Raw genomic sequence first — 12,062 nt, forward strand, 5'->3', positions numbered from 1 at the left:
GTCAATCCTCAAGAGGCGGGTGGACAAACAAAACCCCACAAATTCTGACAAACTTCAAGCATTGATTATGCAAGAATGGGCTGCCATCAGTCAGGATGTGGCCCAGAAGTTAATTGACTGCAATCCGCCCTGGCATGCTGAGGTCTTGAAAAAGAAGGGTCAACACTGCAAATATTGACTCTTTGCATCAACTTCATGTAATTGTCAATAAAAGCCTTTGACACTTATGAAATGCTTGTAATTATACTTCAGTATTCCTGTCACGATCGTCTTTAGGAGAGAGAGAGGACCAAGGCGCAGCGCGTGAAAATTACATCTTCTCTTTATTATCAGAAGGTAAACGAAACAAAACAACAAACAGACGACCATGAAGCTATAAATCTAGATAGTGCTGACACAAACACTACACATAGACACAGACAATTACCCACAAAAACCTAGTGCCTATGGCTGCCTTAAATATGGCTCCCAATCAGAGACAATTAATGACATCTGTCTCTGATTGAGAACCCTTCAGGCAACCATAGACACAGCTAGACATCTATACTAAACATAAACCCAACTACCCTAATAAACCCCCTAACCTTACAACCACCCTAGACACTACAAAAACACATACATTCACCATGTCACACCCTGACCTAACTAAAATAATAATGAAAACAAAATAACTAAGGCCAGGGTGTGACAATTCCATAGTAACATCTGACAAAAATATCCAAAGACACTGAAGCAGCAAACTTTGTGGAAATTAATATTTGTGTCATTCTCAAAACTTTTGGCCACGACTACACTCAATAATACAGAAAGGAGTGGGAATCAAACCCTGAATTCAAAGGCTGGTTGAAGCTGTTTATTGGAGATGATACACCCACGAGGTGAGATCTTGCATGGAGCCCCAGACTGAGGGTGATTGACTGTCATCTTGAACTTCTTCCATTTTCAAATAATTGCACCAACAGTTGTTGCCTTCTCACCAAGCTGCTTTCCTATTGTCCTGTAGCCCATCCCAGCCTTGTGCAAGTCTACAATTTTATCCCTGATTTCCTTACACAGCTCTCTGGTCTTGGCCATTGTGGAGAGGTCGGTGTCTGTTTGATTGAGTGTGTGGACAGGTGTCTTTTATACAGGTAACGAGTTCAAACAGGTGCAGTTAATACAGGTAATGAGTGGAGAACAGGAGGGCTTCTTAAAGAAAAACCAACAGGTCTGTGAGAGCCGGAATTCTTACTGGTTGGTAGGTGATCAAATACTTATGTCATGCAATAAAATGCAAATTAATTACTTAAAAATCATACAATGTGATTTTCTGGATTTTTGTTTTAGATTCCGTCTCTCACAGTTGAAGTGTACCTATGATAAAAATTACAGACCTTTACATGCTTTGTAAGTAGGAAAACCTGCAAAATCGGCAGTGTATCAAATACTTGTTCTCCCCACTGTAGATACTTTTGTACCTGTTTCCTCCAGCATCTTCACAAGGTCCTTTGCTGTTGTTCAAGGATTGATTTGCACTTTTCGCACCAAAGATCGTTCCTCTTTAGGAGACAGAATGCGTCTCCTTCCTGAGCGGTATGACGGCTGCGTGGTCCCATGGTGTTTATACTTGCGTACTATTGTTTGTACAGATGAACGTGGTACCTTCTGGCATTTGGAAATTACTCCCAAGGATGAACCAGACTTGTGGAGGTCAACAATTTTTTTTCTGACGTCTTGGGTGATTTCTTTTGATTTTCCGATGATGTCTAGAGGCACTGAGTTTGAAGGTAGGACTTGAAATACATCCACATGTACGCCTCCAATTTACTCAATTGATGTCAATTAGCCTATCAGAAGCCTCTAAAGCCATGACATAATTTCCAAACTGTTTAAAGGCCAGTCAACTTAGTGTATGTACATTTCTGACCCACTGGAATTGTGATACAGTGAATTATAAGTGAAATAATCTGTCTGTAAACAATTGTTGGAAAAATGCACAAAGTAGATGTCCTAACCGACTTGGCAAAACTATAGTTTGTTTACAAGAAATTTGTGAAGTGGTTGGAAACGAGTTTTAATGACTCCAACGTAAGTTTATGTGAACTTCCGACTTCAACTGTAACATTTCCAGAGTGGGCTCTGCTAAGCTATGATACATTTTATAAGCACCACCAACACAGGGAATGGGAAAATGTATTAAAAGGGAACTCCCTCTGCTTGTGATTTGTTGAATGTGCAACCCTTAAGGTGGAGCTGTGATGGGTTAATGACCTTTAATAATATCTTCAAAAGTACCAGAGACCAAACTCTGGAAATGTTACATGTTTGAAGATTATTATTGTTCCAAACAATATGTCAAAACATTTGGTGCCATATTATTAGCACACAATGATTACATCAAGGTTGTGACTCCACAAACTTGTTGGATGCATTTGCTGTTTGTTTATAATGTCATACCCCCCAGTTTCTGAACCTCCCATGTAATTGTAATGGTGAGAGGTTAACATGTCTTGGGCCTCTTTTCACCCAACTTTTAATCTAAATCCAACGACATGGTGACATTTTCTGTTGATTTCAAGTTGAATTTACGTTAGTTGAAATCTCAACTAAATGTAAATGAAACTAGACTTTGAATTGACATCTGTGCCCAGTGGGTGGGACCAAATTTGGTTTATATTCAAATTTGGGATAACTAGGTTGCCTAGACTTTTTTAATACAAAATTATTAACTGGAATTTTATTAGGCCTACAGTTGCATAGGGCAGGACTACACGATGCAAACCTGCATAAAGCAAGCTCAGCCCTGTGAGTTTTATTGTCCAATCATGTTGTTTTCTCTGTGTCTGTGCATAGGAAACCCCACTAGTCCTTCATTCAAATATAATTCAAATGAACAAGTTTCTGCGGTTTGACAGGGTCTTCATCCTCCCCATGTCCAGGTGTTTTTCCAGGAGAGTTTTTTTAAACCATCCCAGCTAGCACATACCATTCTGAGAACTCCCCTCACTCCAGCCTCAGCACCTGGCTCCCTGCAGCCCCCCCGAGCTCTCCCTGGCCTGCACCCCATCGTCCCCCTGTTTTTCAATAAATACCTTGGTTACCTTATCCCAGTCTCCTCGTCTGAGTCTGCTCTTGGGTTCACCTGCTCTGCATAACATAATCTCCAATCCAAGAACCTGAAGTAAATCATTAGGCCATGGCTATCCTCTTCCTTTATTAAAAAAAAACGCCTCACATGAAATGAAATCAACTGTCATTATTTTGTCTCCTAACAACTATAGAAAAGCTCAGTGTATTAGTGAGCAGTTATCTACATATTATTCCTATAACTGCATTCTCCCTGTTCTCCTCTTTATCTCAGTGAGACGTGGCTAGTGTTGAGCAAGGGACATCCCACCTTGTTGTTTTTCTCCTCCCCATTCAGCACCAGGTATGTTTCCCTCGCCCTTAATACCTAAGGATATGGACATGACCTGGTGAACAGGACCTTAGTATTTGCCTGGGTTGTATTCATTAAGGCAAAATGGAAAATAACCATTTCTTGTTGGACAACTTCTGTTTGCTGTAGGGTTGCAACACTAACATAACAGGGAGGCTTTGTATGGACATGTCCATGCGTTGCTGAACTTGAATGGCTCCAACTGCCATATTGATGGATTGTGTGTATTAATATGTGTCACGGCCTGACCTTAGTTTGCGTTGTTTGTTTCTATGTTTTGTTTGGTCAGGGTGTGATATGAGTGGGCATTCTATGTTGTATGTCTAGTTTGTCTGTTTCTATGTGTTTGGCCTGATATGGTTCTCAATCAGAGGCAGGTGTTAGTCGTTGTCTCTGATTGGGAACCATATTTAGGTAGCCTGTTTTGTCATTGTGGGTTGTGGGTGATTGTTCCTGTTACTGTGTTTGTGTTGTCACTTTACGGGACTGTGTCGTCTTCGTTCGTTTATTCGTTATTTTGTTTGTTTCAAGTATTCATATTAAAATGGATACTCACCACGCTGCATCTCGGTCCGACATTTCTTACTCCTCGTCAGAGGAGGACGAAGAATTCCGTTACAATATGATGAGATGTAGGGTGTTTTAATGCCGTATAGCAGGGGTGTCAAACTCATTCCATTGAGGGCCTACTGTCTACAGGTTTTAGTTTTTTTCCTTTCAGTTAAGCCCTGGACAACCAGGTGTAGGAGTTCCTTACTAATTAGTGACCTTAATTCATCAATCAAGTACAAGGGAGGAGCGAAAACCTGCAGACACGTGGTCCTCTGTGGAATGACTTTGACTCTTGTGCCGTATAGGATCAGTGAAATGACTGATTATGGACACATTAGGTAAAGTAGGATTACCTACGTCTACTCTATCATGTTGAATGCTGGCCTTGTGCCTTTAACCCCTATTTTACAGTTGCTAATAAAGTTGCATTGCGATTTAGGCATTCATTCTTGAAGAATTGTTACGAATCCCGCCGAGGATGGTGCCTCTTCCCGTTCGGGCGGCGCTCGGCGGTCGTCGTCTCTGGTCTACTAGCTGCCACCGATCCCCTTTTCTGTTTTCCTTTGAGTGTGTCTAATTTGTTTCACCTGTTGTGTGTTTAGGCTAGGGGTTATTTAAACCCAGTTTGCCCGCTGTCTTTTGTGCGGGCTTGTTTTTCTGTTACGTGTTGGTGGTGTTCAGGAGTGGATTTATATGTACATTTTCTCTTGGACAATATTCTTTACGCGCCCTGTGTTTTGTGTGGCGTCGCCGTATTATATGTTATTTCTAGAAGGAAATAAACATCCACTTGTCAAGGATATTCCTGCTCTCTGCACCTGACTCTTTTATTCCACCACTGGAATTGTTACAGAAGCCCGCACCCAAAAATAATGGAGTCAGCAGAAGCAGCAACCACCCCTCTTCCATCGATGGAGGAGCGTGTCCTTCATCACACCGCCGTTCTCCATCGGATAGGGTCGGCGATGGACATGATGATGGAGAGGATGGAACGATGGGAGAGGAGTGGTATCCCGACATCTACGCCAGCTCCTTCCCAGACGGCGCAACCTTCCCCATCAACATCGGCATCTGGTTCGGGCGCATTGCGTCTCGCGCTCCCAAGGGAGTACGACGGAGCGGTGGCTGGGTGCCAGGGGTTTTTGCTCCAGTTGGAGCTCTACTTGGCCACCGTTCATCCGACTCCCTCTGGAGAGGAGAGTGTTAGCCTCCTCATCTCCTGTCTGATGGGTAGAGCCCTGGAATGGGCAAATGCGGTCTGGAACGGCCCAGACTCGGTTCGAGACCACTACCCAGAGTTCACCCGCCGCTTTCGGGCCGTATTTGACCACCCTCAGGAGGGCTGAGCGGTGGGTGAGCGACTGTTCCACCTCAGACAGGAGACGAGGAGTGCGCAAGACTTCGCTTTGGAGTTCCGGACCTTGGCTGCTGGTGCGGGGTGGAATGACAGGGCCCTGATGGACCATTATCGATGTAGCCTTCGGGAGGACGTCCGTCGGGAGCTAGCTTGTCGAGACACTACACTCTCTCTCGATGAGTTAATTGACATGTCTATACGACTGGACAACCTGCTAGCTGCCCGCGGGCGTTCAGAGGGGGTCCTGTCAGTTCCACCTCCCAGCCCTCCCGCTCCAACTCCGATGGAGTTGGGAGGGGCTGCATCTAGGTGGGCCAGAGGAGGTGATTTCTCTTGCACCTATTGTGGCAGGAGAGGACACACTTCAGACCGGTGTTGGAGAGGCGCCTCTGGGAGTAGAGATGGCAGGCGGAATACTTCTCGGTCACCCCAGGTGAGTAGGCACAAGACTCACCCAGAGCTTCCTATCGGTCACATGTTTTTGGTTATTTTTTTCCCTGCGTTTTTCCCTTCTCTCCAGCATAAGGCGCTAGTAGACTCAGGCGCAGCTGGGAGTTTTATGGATCGCGGTCTAGCCCGTAAGTTGGGTATTCCGTTGGTACAGATAGACCCTCCTTTCCCTGTGCACTCCTTAGATAGCCGACCGCTAGGGTCAGGGCTGATCAGGGAGGCCACGATTCCGCTGGACATGGTAACGCAGGGGAATCATAGGGAGCAGATTAGTTTCTACCTTATTGATTCACCTGGGTTTCCGGTGGTGTTGGGGGTTCCTTGGCTAGCCATTCACAATCCCCTCATTTCCTGGAGACAGGGAGCTCTTCAGGGGTGGTCAGAGGAGTGTTCAGGTAGGTGTGTGGGAGTTTCCATCGGTGCCACCTCGGTGGAGTGCGCATTCCCCCAGAATATGCCGATTTGGCAATCGCTTTTAGTAAGAAGAAAGCGACCAAATTACCACCTCATCGACGGTGGGATTGCGTGATAAACCTCCAGGAGAACGCTGCACTTCCCAGGAGTCATGTGTATCCCTTGTCACAGGAGGAGACGTTGGCTATGGAGACATATGTCACGGAAGCTCTGAGACAGGGGTTCATTCGGCCCTCCATGTCACCCGTCTCCTCGAGTTTCTTTTTTTGTGAGAAAGAAGGAGGGAGGTCTGCGTCCGTGCATTGATTATCGAGGTCTAAATTCAATCACAGTGGGATTTAGTTATCCGCTACCTCTCATCGCTACGGCGGTGGAATCATTCCACGGAGCACGTTTCTTCACAAAACTGGATCTCAGGAGTGCGTATAACCTGGTGCGTATTCGGGAAGGAGACGAGTGGAAAACAGCGTTTAGTCCCACATCAGGCCACTATGAGTACCTCGTCATGCCGTATGGGTTAAAGAATGCTCCAGCCGTTTTCCAATCCTTTGTAGATGAGATTCTCAGGGACATGCACGGGCAGGGTGTGGTAGTGTATATTGATGACATCTTGATCTATTCTGCTACACGCGCCGCGCATGTTTCCCTGGTGCGCAGGGTCCTTGGGAGGCTGCTGGAGCATGACCTATACGTCAAGGCTGAGAAATGTGTGTTCTCCAAACAAGCCGTTTCCTTCCTGGGTTATCGCATTTCCACCTCAGGGGTGGTGATGGAGAGTGATCGCGTTAACGCCGTGCGTAATTGGCCGACTCCAACCACGGTAAAGGAGGTGCAGCGGTTTTTAGGGTTTGCCAATTACTACCGGAGGTTTATCCGGGGTTTTGGCCAGGTGGTGGCACCCATTACCTCACTGCTAAAGGGAGGGCCGGTGCGTCTACAGTGGTCAGCCGAGGCAGAGGGAGCTTTCAACCAGTTGAAGGCGCGGTTTACTGAGGCTCCCGTGTTGGCGCATCCGGACCCTTCATTAGCGTTCATGGTGGAGGTGGATGCGTCCGAGGCTGGTGTTGGAGCCGTGCTATCACAGCGCTCGGGTACGCCACCGAAGCTCCGTCCCTGTGCTTTCTTTTCTAAGAAGCTGGGTCCGGCGGAGCGGAACTATGATGTGGGGGACAGGGAGCTACTAGCTATGGTAAAAGCCCTGAAGGTGTGGAGACACTGGCTTGAGGGGGCTAAGTACCCTTTTCTCATCTGGACTGACCATCGCAATCTGGAGTATATCCGAGAGGCGAGGAGACTGAATCCGCGTCAGGCGAGGTGGGCCATGTTCTTTACTCGTTTTAGATTTACGATCTCTTACCGACCAGGTTCCCTCAACACTAAGGCCGACGCGCTGTCTCGTCTCTATGACACGGATGACCGGCCCATCCTTCCCGCCTCTTGTCTGGTGGCTCCGGTGGTATGGGAGGTGGACGCGGACATCGAGCGGGCGTTGAGGGTAGAACCTGCGCCGTCCCAGTGTCCGACTGGCCGTAGGTACGTACCGCTTGATGTCCGTGATCGATTGATTCGGTGGGCTCACACACTACCTGCTTCGGGTCATCCGGGGGTGGAGAGGACAGTGCGTGGTCTTAGAGGGAAATACTGGTGGCCCACCTTGGCTAAGGACGTGAGACTCTATGTCTCCTCCTGCTCGGTATGCGCTCAGAGTAAGGCTCCCAGGCACCTACCGAGGGGGAAGTTACAACCCCTTCCGGTTCCACAACGGCCATGGTCTCATCTATCGGTAGATTTTTTGACGGATCTTCCTCCATCTCAGGGGAACACTACTATTTTGGTCGTTGTGGATCGGTTCTCTAAGTCCTGTCGTCTCCTCCCATTGCCTGGTCTCCCTACGGCCCTACAGACTGCGGAGGCTCTATTTACCCACGTCTTCCGGCATTACGGGGTGCCGGAGGATATCGTATCTGATCGAGGTCCCCAGTTCACGTCCAGGGTATGGAGGGCGTTTATGGAGCGTCTGGGGGTCTCGGTCAGCCTCACCTCTGGGTATCACCCTGAAAGTAATGGGCAGGTGGAAAGAGTGAACCAGGAGGTGGGTAGGTTTCTGAGGTCGTACTGCCAGGACCGGCCAGGAGAATGGGCGAGGTACGTCCCGTGGGCGGAGTTGGCCCAGAACTCACTCCGCCACTCATCAACGAACATGTCGCCCTTCGAGTGTGTACTGGGGTACCAGCCGGTCCTGGCTCCGTGGCATCAGAGCCAGACTGAAGCTCCTGCGGTGGAGGAGTGGGTACAGCGCTCTAGAGAGACCTGGCGAGCGGTCCAGGACTCTCTTAAGCAGGCCAGTGAACGGCAGAAGAGGAGCGCTGACCGCCACCGCAGTGAGGCCCCTGTGTTCGCACCAGGGGACAGGGTCTGGCTCTCGGCCCGAAACCTACCCCTCCGCCTGCCCTGCCGGAAGCTGGGGCCGCAGTGTGTGGGGCCATTTAAAGTCCTGAGGAGGATAAACGAGGTGTGTTATAGGTTACAACTTCCATCTTATTATCGTATTAACCCCTCGTTTCATGTGTTTCTCCTCAGGCCGGTGGTAGCTGGTCCTCTGCAGGAAGGTGAGGTACCGGAGGTCCCTCCTCCCCCTCTTGACATCGAGGGGTCCCCGGCGTATAGGATACGAGCCATTCTGGACTCAAGACGCCGGGTGAGGGGCCTGCAGTACCTCGTGGACTGGGAGGGGTATGGTCCGGAGGAGAGATGCTGGGTACCGGTGGGGGACATTTTGGATCCGTCCCTCTTGAGGGATTTTCACCGCCTCCATCCGGAGCGCCCTGCTCCTCGCCCTCAGGGTCGTCCTCGAGGCCGGAGTCGGCGCGTCGGGAGGGGGGTACTGTTACGAATCCCGCCGAGGATGGTGCCTCTTCCCGTTCGGGCGGCGCTCGGCGGTCGTCGTCTCCGGTCTACTAGCTGCCACCGATCCCCTTTTCTGTTTTCCTTTGAGTGTGTCTAATTTGTTTCACCTGTTGTGTGTTTAGGTTAGGGGTTATTTAAACCCAGTTTGCCCGCTGTCTTTTGTGCGGGCTTGTTTTTCTGTTACGTGTTGGTGGTGTTCAGGATTGGATTTATATGTACATTTTCTCTTGGACAATATTCTTTACGCGCCCTGTGTTTTGTGTGGCGTCGCCGTATTATATGTTATTTCTAGAAGGAAATAAACATCCACTTGTCAAGGATATTCCTGCTCTCTGCACCTGACTCTTTTATTCCACCACTGGAATTGTTACAAGAATATTACTTGTAAAATGTCTCGTGAGCTGAGACCATCATAACTGAAAACATATGCTTTTTTTATACTATTGTTTGTAAACAATGCAAATGCAAAAAAAAAAATAATTACATAATTTGATCATTACACTGCACAGCTTCAAAACATAGTTAAAACTATAATTTTGATTTCATGGCTGGTCCTGAGAGTGGTTACATTTCTCAGCCCCACCGCGTTTAGCTGGTTACCAAACTGCCCTTATTGTGGAACCAGCTGTATCAGCTTAAAAACAAGCACATCTCATTGTGGTGATACAGTACATGAGCGGAGCCTTGTAATTCTGACCACCATTGCTAGGAAATGACATACATTGTCAGGTAAGAGACACAATTGAGGACTGGGCCTATTGTTTCAGTATTTAAGTCATCCTTTTTGTTTTGGTAGTGTATACTGAACTGGCAGAAAATAAATGGTGGACAGCGGTACGCTAAGCCAATATAAATGTTTATGCCTTTTCCTAACCTAACTGAACAATAACCCTCATTCCTAAACCTAACCATAAAATAATTTAAACCCCTAAACCTAACCATAAAATAATTTCAACCCCTAAACCTAACCATAAAATAATTTAGACCCCTATGTGACACATCCTGATCTGTTTCACCTGTCTTTGTGATTGTCTCCACCCCCTTCCAGGTATCGCCCATCTTCCCCATTATCCCCTGTGTATTTATACCTGTGTTCTCTGTTTGTCTGTTGCCAGTTCGTCTTGTTTGTCAAGTCAACCAGCGTTTTGTGTCTCAGCTCCAGCTTTCCCAGTGTCTCTATTTCTTGCCCTCCTGGTTTTGACCCTTGCCTGTCCTGACTCTGAGCCCGCCTGCCTGACCACTCTACCTGAGCCTCCCTGCCGTCCTGTACCTTTCCCCCACCTCTGGTTTACTGACCCCTGCCTGCCTTGACCTGTCTATTGCCTGCCCCTGTTGGATTATTAAACCATTGTTAATTTGACGTTGTCTGCATCTGGGTCTTACCTTCATACCTGATACTATGCCTAACCTTAAATATTTTAGACCGCTATGCCTATCCTTAAGTTTTCATTCTGCTGGTTGAATATGCACTTCCTTTATGTTCGGTTATTAATCTCTTTTATTGCCTTTTGTTTTTTTATCGCTTTCATTTTTTTACTGTGAAGTGTGCTGCGATTTTAAATGCAAGGTTTGATTTAATGCAATTTGAGTTTGTGGTCAAATCCCTTCAAATTCCCGACTGTTGAATTGGACATGGAATTCCTCCATAAGAGTCAAGTCCAATTTGTCCAAAAAGTCCGAATTGATTAGACTGTAGATGGAAGTGACCTTATTTCCTCAGAAGGAAACCCTGAAAGGCTTAGTTTGTATATTTACATTATCTATAAAGTCATCAATGTCTTATTTTATTTTCCAATGTCTGATGAAGCCAACTCTCAACGCACATCATTATATCTTCATCGGCATTGTGCTCGGTTGTGCCCTAACTATGTTCTACCATGGGCTGTCACCATGCCATACAAAGGTACAGTCAGAGGCATCGAAAGATCTCTCTCCAGTTCAACCCAGGTCACAAGACAAAGACACCATACTACTGGTCTGGTTCTGGCACTTCAAATATCACTTCGACCTCACATCCTGCAGGTCAAACGTTCAACATCGAAGGCTGTCATCTGACAGTGGACAGGGAGCTGTACAGTCAAGGGGACGCCGTTCTCATCCAACCACAGAGAGATCGAAGAGGATTTATCCAACCTGCCCCAAGAACCCCAGGCCCACCTTCCACAAATGGGTGTTGATGAATTTTGAGTCGCCAATGAACACACGTAAGACATCTGGACTGAGGAAACCCTTCAACATGACGTTGAACTACTGTTGGAATGCTGACATTAAAGTGTACAAGAGATTAGTCTTCAAGAACAGTGAGATTGAGGAAGACCTACCCATTCAGAAGAAGGTTACAAACTGCTGGATTGTAAGCAACTGGAACGAGAACCACTATAGGGTCAAATTTGACCAACTCCTGAGCAAGTTCATCACTATCAACACATATGGAGCCCACTTTAATAACAAGCAAATGAGTCATGAGGAATACACAAACACAGTGGCCAGCTGTAAGTTCTACTTGTCATTTGACAATAGGAGAGAACATCCTGACTATATGACTGAGAAACTGTTCAATGCCATGAAGTTGGGCTCTGTGCAAGTTGCCCTAGGACCGCCCAGACAGGTTTATGAGAAGTTCATCCCAGGTGATGCCTTGTCCATGTGGATGTTTTCTCCAAACCGAAGAAGTTGGCTCAGTATCTACAGAGCATGAGTGAGGATGAATACTCTAAGTTGTTCAGGTGGAGGAAGTTCTTCAAAGTTAATTGATGTATCTTTCCTATTAACCATGCCTGTAGAGCGTGCCAATTTGTCCATCAGAAACAGCAATACCAGGTCACAACCAATCTGATCCAAATGGTACTAGGGTTAGGTGCATGAATTGTTTCAGCAAATGAGCAGATATCTGCCTGATCCACTTTAGGCTACGGCCTGTGAAGCCTGCGCTAAATTGGAATGAATAATTTCTAACAGACGTAT

General features: G+C 46.9%; 1 pseudogene; it reads left to right on the plus strand.

The window, feature by feature from the left end:
• The first annotated feature begins 4,964 nt into the window (after positions 1-4,964).
• On the plus strand, positions 4,965-11,852 carry LOC129867708 (4-galactosyl-N-acetylglucosaminide 3-alpha-L-fucosyltransferase 9-like; annotated as a pseudogene).
• Positions 11,853-12,062: the final 210 nt, after the last annotated feature.

The sequence above is a fragment of the Salvelinus fontinalis genome, chromosome 12, assembly GCF_029448725.1.
Source record: "Salvelinus fontinalis isolate EN_2023a chromosome 12, ASM2944872v1, whole genome shotgun sequence".
NCBI lineage: Eukaryota > Metazoa > Chordata > Actinopteri > Salmoniformes > Salmonidae > Salvelinus > Salvelinus fontinalis.